This window comes from Lolium perenne, chromosome 3, assembly GCF_019359855.2.
Source record: "Lolium perenne isolate Kyuss_39 chromosome 3, Kyuss_2.0, whole genome shotgun sequence".
Classification (NCBI taxonomy): Eukaryota; Viridiplantae; Streptophyta; class Magnoliopsida; order Poales; family Poaceae; genus Lolium; species Lolium perenne.
Genome location: NC_067246.2, coordinates 173,339,529 through 173,350,609, shown reverse-complemented (window position 1 = coordinate 173,350,609; position 11,081 = coordinate 173,339,529).

The following is an 11,081-nucleotide window of genomic DNA, read 5'->3' as shown; positions in this document are numbered from 1 at the left end:
TGTTTATGATCTTGCATGCTCTCCGTTACTAGTAGATGCTCTGGCCAAGTAGATGCTTGTAACTCCAAGAGGGAGTATTTATGCTCGATAGTGGGTTCATGTCTCCGTGAATCTGGGGAAGTGACAGAAATCTCTAAGATTATGGATGTGCTGTTGCCACTAGGGATAAAACATTGGTGCTATGTTCGAGGATGTAGTTACTGATTACATTACGCGCAATACTTAATGCAATTGTCTGTTGTTAGCAACTTAATACTGGAGGGGGTTCGGATGATAACCTGAAGGTGGACTTTTTAGGCATAGATGCATGCTGGATAGCGGTCTATGTACTTTGTCGTAATGCCCAATTAAATCTCACAATACTCATCATAATATGTATGTGCATGGTCATGCCCTCTTTATTTGTCAATTGCCCAACTGTAATTTGTTCACCCAACATGCTGTTTATCTTATGGGAGAGACACCTCTAGTGAACTGTGGACCCCGATCCAATTCTCTATACTGAAATACAATCTACTGCAATACTTGTTCTACTGTTTTCTGCAAACAATCATCATCCACACTATACATCTAATCCTTTGTTACAGCAAGCCGGTGAGATTGACAACCTTGTTGTTACGTTGGGGCAAAGTACTTGGTTTGTGTTGTGCAGGTTCCACGTTGGCGCCGGAATCCCTGGTGTTGCGCCGCACTACATCTCGCCGCCATCAACCTTCAACGTGCTTCTTGACTCCTACTGGTTCGATAAACCTTGGTTTCTAACTGAGGAAAACTTACTGCTGTACGCATCACACCTTCCACTTGGGGTTCCCAACGGTCGCGTGCTGTACGCGTGTCAAGCTAAATTTCTGGCGCCGTTGCCGGGGACGTGAAGGAAAATTACACCACAGAGATTTCTAACTCCCACGTCAACTGCACGCCAGCAACTAAATTTCTGGCGCCGTTGCCGGGGACGTGAAGGAAAATTACACCACAGAGATTTCTAACTCCCACGTCAACTGCACGCCAGCAACTAAATTTCTGGCGCCGTTGCCGGGGAGATCAAGGCACGCTGCAAGGGGAGTCTCCACATCCCAATCTCTTTACTTTGTTTTTGTCTTGCTTAGTTTTATTTACTACTTTGTTTGTTGCACTAAATCAAAATACAAAAAAAATAGGTGCTAGTTTTACTTTATTTGCTATCTCGTTTGCTATATCAAAAACCCAAAAAAATTAGTTACTTGCATTTACTTTACTTATTGCATTATGTTTCCTCTTAATTTTACCGTAAAAAACATGCCGGTAGGACGCGGGTCTATAATTGGGAGAAATAATATAGAAGAATTTTTCAACCATGTTAGTACCATTGAAGATTTTGAAGATAGACACTTGGTAGATCTTGCTCCTACTTATGAAATTGCTGCTGCTACTTTAGTTCGCATGTTGGAAACTAAATTTGTTAATCTCAATCCTATAATCCAACACATGTTTCTTACACTTGGTGATATGGAAGAAGGGGAAAAGAAAGATTTTGTTTTAGAAACCCTTCTTAGAGAATTTGGTGGTCTAGCAAGAGAGGCTAGAAAGGTCTTTGCTAAATATAATATGCTTGGTTCTTATACCAATTTTGTTAGTCTCCCTGAAAAGATGGACATGGAGAGAATAAGGTACACTAATAATATTGATGATGATGGGGAGATCAAAGCACCAATATCATGTAAACTCCTAGCTATGAATGATGCACTAGAAAATAACTATGCTTGGCTTGTTCCTGAAAATTTGTTTGATGAGAGTAGCAAGCCCAAGACTAATGAAAAGGGAGACGCTAAAACTTATGTATATAATATACTATGCTTGGTTGAGAAAACTCCAAACCCCGCTGTAGATGCACCACCCTTTGATAATACTTGATACACACTTTCTGCGCCTAGCTGAAAGGCGTTAAAGAAAAGCGCTTATGGGAGACAACCCATGTTTTTACTACAGTACTTTGTTTTTATTTTGTGTCTTGGAAGTTTTTTACTACTGTAGCAACCTCTCCTTATCTTAGTTTAGTGTTTTGTTGTGCCAAGTAAAGTCGTTGATAGTAAAGTTCATACTAGATTTGGATTACTGCGCAGAAACAGATTTCTTTGCTGTCACGAATCTGGGCAAAATTCTATGTAGGTAACTCAGAAAATTATTCCAATTTACGTGAGTGATCCTCAGATATGTACGCAACTTTCATTCAATTTGAGCATTTTCATTTGAGCAAGTATGGTGCCTCAATAAAATTCGTCAATACGAACTGTTCTGTTTTGACAGATTCTGCCTTTTATTTCGCATTGCCTGTTTTGTTATGTTCGATGGATATTTTGATTTCATTGACTTTCAGTAGCTTTGTGCAATGTCCAGAAGTGTTAAAAATGATTATGTCACCTCTGAACATGTATATTTTGATTGTGCACTAACCCTCTAATGAGTTGTTCTAAGTTTGGTGTGGAGGAAGTTTTCAAGGATCAAGAGAGGGAGATGATACAACATGATCAAGGAGAGTGAAAGCTCTAAGCTTGGGGATGCCCCGGTGGTTCACCCCTGCATATATCAAGAAGACTCAAGCGTCTAAGCTTGGGGATGCCCAAGGCATCCCCTTCTTCATCGACAATATTATCAGGTTCCTCCCCTGAAACTATATTTGTATTCCATCACAGCTTATGTGCTTTGCTTGGAGCGTCGGTTTGTTTTTGTTTTTGTTTTGTTTGAATAAAATGGATCCTAGCATTCGTTGTATGGGAGAGAGACATGCTCCGCTGTTGCATATGGACAAGTATGTCCTTAGGCTTTACTCATAGTATTCATGGCGAAGTTTCTTCTTCGTTAAATTGTTATATGGTTGGAATTGGAAAATGATACATGTAGTAATTGCTAAAATGTCTTGGATAATGTGATACTTGGCAATTGTTGTGCTCATGTTTAAGCTCTTGCATCATATGCTTTGCACCTATTAATGAAGAAATACATAGAGCATGCTAAAATTTGGTTTGCATATTTGGTCTCTCTAAAGTCTAGATAATTTCTAGTATTGAGTTTGAACAACAAGGAAGACGGTGTAGAGTCTTATAATGTTTTCAATATGTCTTTTATGTGAGTTTTGCTGCACCGCTTCATCCTTGTGTTTGTTTCAAATAGCCTTGCTAGCCTAAACCTTGTATCGAGAGGGAATACTTCTCATGCATCCAAAATACTTGAGCCAACCACTATGCCATTTGTGTCCACCATACCTACCTACTACATGGTATTTCTCCGCCATTCCAAAGTAAATTGCTTGAGTGCTACCTTTAAATTTCCATTCTTCACCTTTACAATATATAGCTCATGGGACAAATAGCCTAAAAACTATCGTGGTATTGAATATGTACTTATGCACTTTATCTCTTATTAAGTTGCTCGTTGTGCGATAACCATGTTCCTGGGGACGCCATCAACTACTCTTTGTTGAATATCATGTGAGTTGCTATGCATGTTCGTCTTGTCTGAAGTTAGAGCGATCTACCACCTTATGGTTAGAGCGTGCATATTGTTAGAGAAGAACATTGGGCCGCTAACTAAAGCCATGATCCATGGTGGAAGTTTCAGTTTTGGACATATATCCTCAATCTCAAATGAGAAAATTAATTGTTGCTACATGCTTATGCATAAAAGAGGAGTCCATTATCTGTTGTCTATGTTGTCCCGGTATGGATGTCTAAGTTGAGAATAATCAATAGCGAGAAATCCAATGCGAGCTTTCTCCTTAGACCTTTGTACAGGCGGCATAGAGGTACCCCTTTGTGACACTTGGTTAAAACATGTGCATTGCGATAACCCCGGTAGTCCAAGCTAATTAGGACAAGGTGCGGGCACTATTAGTATACTATGCATGAGGCTTGCAACGTGTAAGATATAATTTACATGATACATATGCTTTATTACTACCGTTGACAAAATTGTTTCTTGTTTTCAAAATCAAAGCTCTAGCACAAATATAGCAATCGATGCTTTCCTCTTTGAAGGACCATTCTTTTACTTTTATTGTTGAGTCAGTTCACCTATTTCTCTCCACCTCAAGAAGCAAACACTTGTGTGAACTGTGCATTGATTCCTACATATTTGCATATTGCACTTATTATATTACTCTATGTTGACAATATCCATGAGATATACATGTTACAAGTTGAAAGCAACCGCTGAAACTTAATCTTCCTTTGTGTTGCTTCAATGTTTCTACTATGAATTATTGCTTTATGAGTTAACTCTTATGCAAGACTTATTGATGCTTGTCTTGAAGTACTATTCATGAAAAGTCTTTGCTATATGATTCACTTGTTTACTCATGTCATTTACATTGTTTTGATCGCTGCATTCACTACATATGCTTTACAAATAGTATGATCAAGGTTATGATGGCATGTCACTCCAGAAATTATCTTTGTTTATCGTTTACCTGCTCGGGACGAGCATGAACTAAGCTTGGGGATGCTGATACGTCTCCGACGTATCGATAATTTCTTATGTTCCATGCCACATTATTGATGATATCTACATGTTTTATGCACACTTTATGTCATATTCGTGCATTTTCTGGAACTAACCTATTAACAAGATGCCGAAGTGCCGATTCTTCATTTTCTGCTGTTTTAGGTTTCAGAAATCCTAGTAAGGAAATATTCTCGGAATTGGACGAAATCAACGCCCAGGGTCCTATTTTGCCACGAAGCTTCCAGAAGACCGAAGAGTCAACGAAGTGGGGCCACGAGGCGGCCAGAGCACAGGGTGGCGCGGCCTAGGTCTTGGCCGCGCGGCCCTGTCATCTGGGCCCCTCGTGACGCCCCTCGACCTGCCCTTCCGCCTACAAATAGCCTTCGTCGCGAAACCCCCAGTACTGAGAGCCACGATACGGAAAACCTTCCAGAGACGCCGCCGCCGCCAATCCCATCTCGGGGGATTCAGGAGATCGCCTCCGGCACCCTGCCGGAGAAGGGAATCATCTCCCGGAGGACTCTACGCCGCCATGGTCGCCTCCGGAGTGATGTGTGAGTAGTCTACCCCTGGACTATGGGTCCATAGCAGTAGCTAGATGGTTGTCTTCTCCTCATTGTGCTTAATTGTCGGGTCTTGTGAGCTGCCGAACATGATCAAGATCATCTATCTGTAATTCTATATGTTGTGTTTGTTGGGATCCGATGAATAGAGAATACTTGTTATGTTGATTATCAATTTATATCTATGTGTTGTTTATGATCTTGCATGCTCTCCGTTACTAGTAGATGCTCTGACCAAGTAGATGCTTGTAACTCCAAGAGGGAGTATTTATGCTCGATAGTGGGTTCATGTCTCCGTGAATGCAGGAAGTGACAAATCTCTAAGATTATGGATGTGCTGTTGCCACTAGGGATAAAACATTGGTGCTATGTTCAAGGATGTAGTTACTGATTACATTACGCGCAATACTTAATGCAATTGTCTGTTGTTAGCAACTTAATACTGGAGGGGGTTCGGATGATAACCTGAAGGTGGACTTTTTAGGCATAGATGCATGCTGGATAGCGGTCTATGTACTTTGTCTTAATGCCCAATTAAATCTCACAATACTCATCATAATATGTATGTGCATGGTCATGCCCTCTTTATTTGTCAATTGCCCAACTGTAATTTGTTCACCCAACATGCTGTTTATCTTATGGGAGAGACACCTCTAGTGAACTGTGGACCCCGGTCCAATTCTCTATACTGAAATACAATCTACTGCAATACTTGTTCTACTGTTTTCTGCAAACAATCATCATCCACACTATACATCTAATCCTTTGTTACAGCAAGCCGGTGAGATTGACAACCTCGCTGTTACGTTGGAGCAAAGTACTTGGTTTGTGTTGTGCAGATTCCACGTTGGCGCCGGAATCCCTGGTGTTGCGCCGCACTACATCTCGCCGCCATCAACCTTCAACGTGCTTCTTGACTCCTACTGGTTCAATAAACCTTGGTTTCTAACTGAGGGAAACTTACTGCTATACGCATCACACCTTCCACTTGGGGTTCCCAACGGTCGCGTGTTGTACGCGTGTCAAGCTAAATTTCTGGCGCCGTTGCCGGGGACGTGAAGGAAAGTTACACCACAGAGATTTCTAACTCCCACGTCAACTGCACGCCAGCAACTAAATTTCTGGCGCCGTTGCCGGGGACGTGAAGGAAAATTACACCACATAGATTTCTAACTCCCACGTCAACTGCACGCCAGCACCCCCTAACCCCTAAACTCTGTCTTATGAAGTCAAGCATGAAGAGAAGTGCATAGTCTGGGTTTCAAACATGGAAATTTAAAAAAACTCCCAAAAACTTCATTTTAGAGTGACTAAGAAGGATACATTCTCCCCTTTTCATTTTCATGTTTATACTTGTTTAAATCTTGGTCAAACCTAGGATTTTACAAGATTCAAATGTGCATCAAAATTCCAAAAAAAAGATAACTGGAAAACCAAAGCACATAGTTTTCTTATGTCATATAGTAAGCATTAAAGTTGATAAACAAGGCCGAGACATATTCAAACAAGAAAAATCATGTATCTACCCCTACCCCTAAACTTTGTCTTATGTAGTTAAGCATGAAGAGAAGTGGTTTTGGGTTTCAAACATGGAAATTTCAAAAACCTCCCAAAAGCTTTATTTTAGAGTGACTAAGAAGGATCCATGCTTACCTTTTCATTTTCATATTTTAAACGTATTTAAATCATTTTCAAGCCTAGGATTTGACCAAGATTCAAATGGGCATAAAATTAAAAAAGATCAGAAAAATGAAAAACAAAAGCACATAGTATTCTTATGTCATATATATAGTAAGCATTCAAAAGTTGATAAACAAGGTCTAGACATATTCAAATAATACAAATCGTGTATCTACCCCTAACCCTAAACTCTGTCTTATATATGAAGTCAAGCATGAAGACAAGTGGTTTTTGGTTTCAAACACGGAAATTTCAAAAACCTCCCAAAAGCTTCATTTTAGAGTGACTAATTAAGAAGGATCCAGGCTTACCTTTTCATTTTCATGTTTTAAACTTGTTTAAATCTTGGTCAAACCTAGGATTTGACCAATATTCAAATGGGCATAAAATAAAAAATAAAAAACCAAAGCACATAGTCTTCTTATGTCATGTAGTAATCATTCAAGTTCATAAACAAGGTCTAGACATATTCAAACCAGACAAATCATGTACCCCTAACCCTAAACTCTATCTCATATATGAAGTCAAGCATGAAGAGAAGTGTGGTTTTGGGTTTCAAACATGTAAATTTCAAAAACCTCCCAAAAGCTTCATTTTAATTAGACTTACTTTTCAATTAAGAAGGATCCAGGATTAATTACATTTTCATTGTCATGTTTTAAACTTGTTTAAATCTTGGTCAAACCTGGGATTTGACCAAGATTCAAATGGGCATAAAAATTTAGAAAAAAAATTGAAAGAATGAAAAACCAAAGCACATAGCCTTCATATGTCATATAGTAAGCATTCAAATTGATAAACAAGGTCTAGACATATTCAAACCAGAAAAATCATGTATCTACCCCTAAGGCCTAACCCTAAACTCTGTCTTATGAAGTCAAGCATGAAGAGAAGTGCTTTTGGGTTTAAACCATGGAAATTTCAAGAACATCCCAAAAGCTACATTTTAGAGTGACTAAGAAGGATCGATGCTTACCTTTTCATTGTCATGTTTTAAACTTATTTGAATCTCGGTCAAATCCTAGGTTTGACCAAGATTTAAACAAGTTTAAAACATGAAAATGAAACGGGAAGTCTGTATCCTTCTTAGTCACTCTAAAATGAAGCTTTTGGGATGTTCTTGAAATTTCCATGGTTGACTTCATAAGACGGAGTCTAGGGTTAGGGTAGACATATACATGATTTGTCTGGTTTAATTATGTCTAGACCTTGTTTATTAACTTTAATGCTTACTATATGACATAAGAAAACTATTTGCTTTTGTTTTTCATTTTTCTGTTTTTTTTTTAAATTTTGATGCCCAATTGAATCTTGTCAAATCCTAGGCTTGACCAAGATAATTTAAATAAGTTTAAAACATGAAATGAAAAGGGAAGCATGTATCCTTCTTAATCACTCTAAAATGAAGTTTTTGGGAGGTTTTTGAAATTTCCATGTTTGAAACCCAAAACCACTTCTCTTCATGCTTGACTTCATAAGACAGAGTATGTGATTTGGTTTTTTATTTTTATGTTTTTTGTTCTTCCCTTTTGAATCTTGGTTAAATCCTAGGTTTGACCAAGATTTAGACAAGTTTAACACATGAAAACGAATAAATAAGCTTGGATCCTTCTTAGTCACTCCAAAATGTACCAATTGATAGATGTGTTAACTTTGCTTCATGAAAAAATAATGTCATGTAAATGAGTTAACTTGGATTTCCTACCCTTGAATCCATAGGAAACTTTTTTCTAATGCACTATAATAATCAATCGAGTTTTTACACCAACAGGTCTGTCACTTACATGTGGTGCCTACTTATGAGGTCCCACACTTCAGTGAGCACAAGTCACGTGCAATAGGTACGCAAACTCCCAGCCATCTTCTTTGTCAAGAGAAGACGCATCAGGATGCGTATCGGTTGTCCCTCTCACAAAAGAAAAATCCTATTAACAGAGGTTCGAGTGACGCCAAACATCCAAATCCAGATGCATCCCAACTTGCTACTATCTCCTTCCCTAATTACGATACATATATTTTTTCAGCAAAGTCAAAATTCAAAAGATTGAGGAACTCTACATAAAAAATATCAACATCTACAATTTTAGAAGCACATACTACGAAAGTATTATTCAGAGGGGGTACTGAATAATACGTTTTTATCGAGTACACATAATGTCAGTTGGAACTAGACTTGTAAGACACATGGCCACAAATCTTTCGTCAGAAGAGTCGAATCTGCAAATCAGTAGTTACAAAAGCGACCCAGCTTAGGGCTGGATAATATGACTTAGGCAATATAAATGTTGAAATATATGTATCTTGACATATTTCAGTTGTAGATACATCCATTTTAACATCAAGTAATATGGATCGGAGGACTAGCTAAAGAACAATGAGAGTCAGTGCTTCTCTCCCCCAGCCTACCTGGCGGAGCGGCCCTCCATCAGGTCAGGTGGTGATTCCGCTTCTCTTCCTGGAACTCCTTATCCCCCAGCCTACTCGGCGACGTGCGCTCCTCAGCTACCTCCGCGAGGGCGCCTCGGTGACCTACGCAAAGGTGGCTGGACTCAGAGCACATTGACTTCCTTCTGCGGTGCCTGGATTGGATCGACCATCCCGCGCGTGTCCTCCACCATATTGTTTTTCTTCAAGATGCTGTCATCCATCATCTTCTTCACCGCATCATGTTGGGTGTTGAGGCTCCCGTTGATAGCTTGAACGCACATGTTTGATAGCTCGACGTTTTCTTCGCGAAGAAAGCCGCACTCGATCTTAAGCATCAAATTCTCGCCCTTAAGCTTCTTGATGAAAGTGTTCGTTTCCTCACTTGATGGAATGCTCACATCATGCAGCTTGCCCTTCAAAGTATCGAGATCATCGCGAAAGTTGGAGGCAAGTTTCACGAGAGTTTTAAGCTCATCTCTGAAACACGCCGACGCTTCCTGCATGGCAATATCATCAGTACCAAACAAAGTGACGAGAGGAAGACGAAAATGTCCAATCAGTGGTAACCTCTAAGCGCACGAGACAGGGGTTGAAGTCGTCATGAGAAGATGGCAGGGAGAATCCGGGGCACTGAGATATGTATAAAAAGGATTAATACGGAATAAAGAGTTTGCGTACCTATTATTGCACGTGACTTGTGCTCACTGCTGTGTGGGACCTCACGCGTGGGCACCACACGTAAGTGACAGACCTGTTGGTGTAAAAACTCGGTTGATTATTATAGTGCATTAGAACAAAGTTTCCTATGGATTCAAGGCTAGGAAATCCAAGTTAACTCATTTACATGACATTATTTTTTCCATGAAGCAAAGTTAACACATCTATCAATTGGTACATTTTGGAGTGACTAAGAAGGATCCATGCTTACTTATTCGTTTTCACGTGTTAAACTTGTCTAAATCTTGGTCAAACCTAGGATTTGACCAAAAGATTCAAATGGGCATAAAATTCAAAAAAATAGAAAAATGAAAAACAAAAGCATATAGTCTTATTATGTCATATAGTAAGCATTCAAGTTGATGAATTAACAAGGTTTGGACATATTCAAACCATACAAATCATGTATCTACCCCCTAACCCTAAACTCTGTCTTATGAAGTCTAGCATGAAGAGAAGTCGTTTTGGGTTTCAAACATGGAAATTTCAAGAACATCCCAAAAGCTTCATTTTAGAGTGACTAATAAGGATACAAACTTCCCTTTTCATTTTCATGTTTTAAACTTGTTTAAATCTTGGTCAAACCGCCTAGGATTTGACCAAGATTCAAATGGGCATACAAATTCAGAAAAAAAATCAAAAACCAATGCACATAGCATTCTTATGTCATATATATAGTAAGCATTAAAGTTGATAAACAAGGTCTAGACATATTCAAACCAGACAACTCATGTATATATCTACCCCTAACCCTAAACTCTGTCTTATGAAGTCAATCATGAAGAGAAGTGGTTTTGGGTTTCAAACATGTGGAAATTTCAAGAACCTCCCAAAAGCTTTATTTTAGAGTGACTAAGAAGGATCCATGCTTACCTTTTCATTTTCATATTTTGAACTTGTTTAAATCTTTGTCAAACCTAGGATTGACCAAAAGTTTCAAATGGGCATAAAATTCATAAAAAATCATAAAAATGAAAAACCAAAGCATATAGTCTTCGTATGTCATATAACAAGCATTCAAGTTGATAAATCAATAAGGTTTGGACATATTGAAGCCATACAAATCATGTATCTACCCCTAACCCTAAACTCGGTCGATCTTATGAAGTCTAGCATGAAGAGAAGTCGTTTTGGGTTTCAAACAAGGAAATTTCAAGAACACACATCCCAAAAGCTTCATTTTAGAGTGACTAAGAAGGATCCATGCTTACCTTTTCA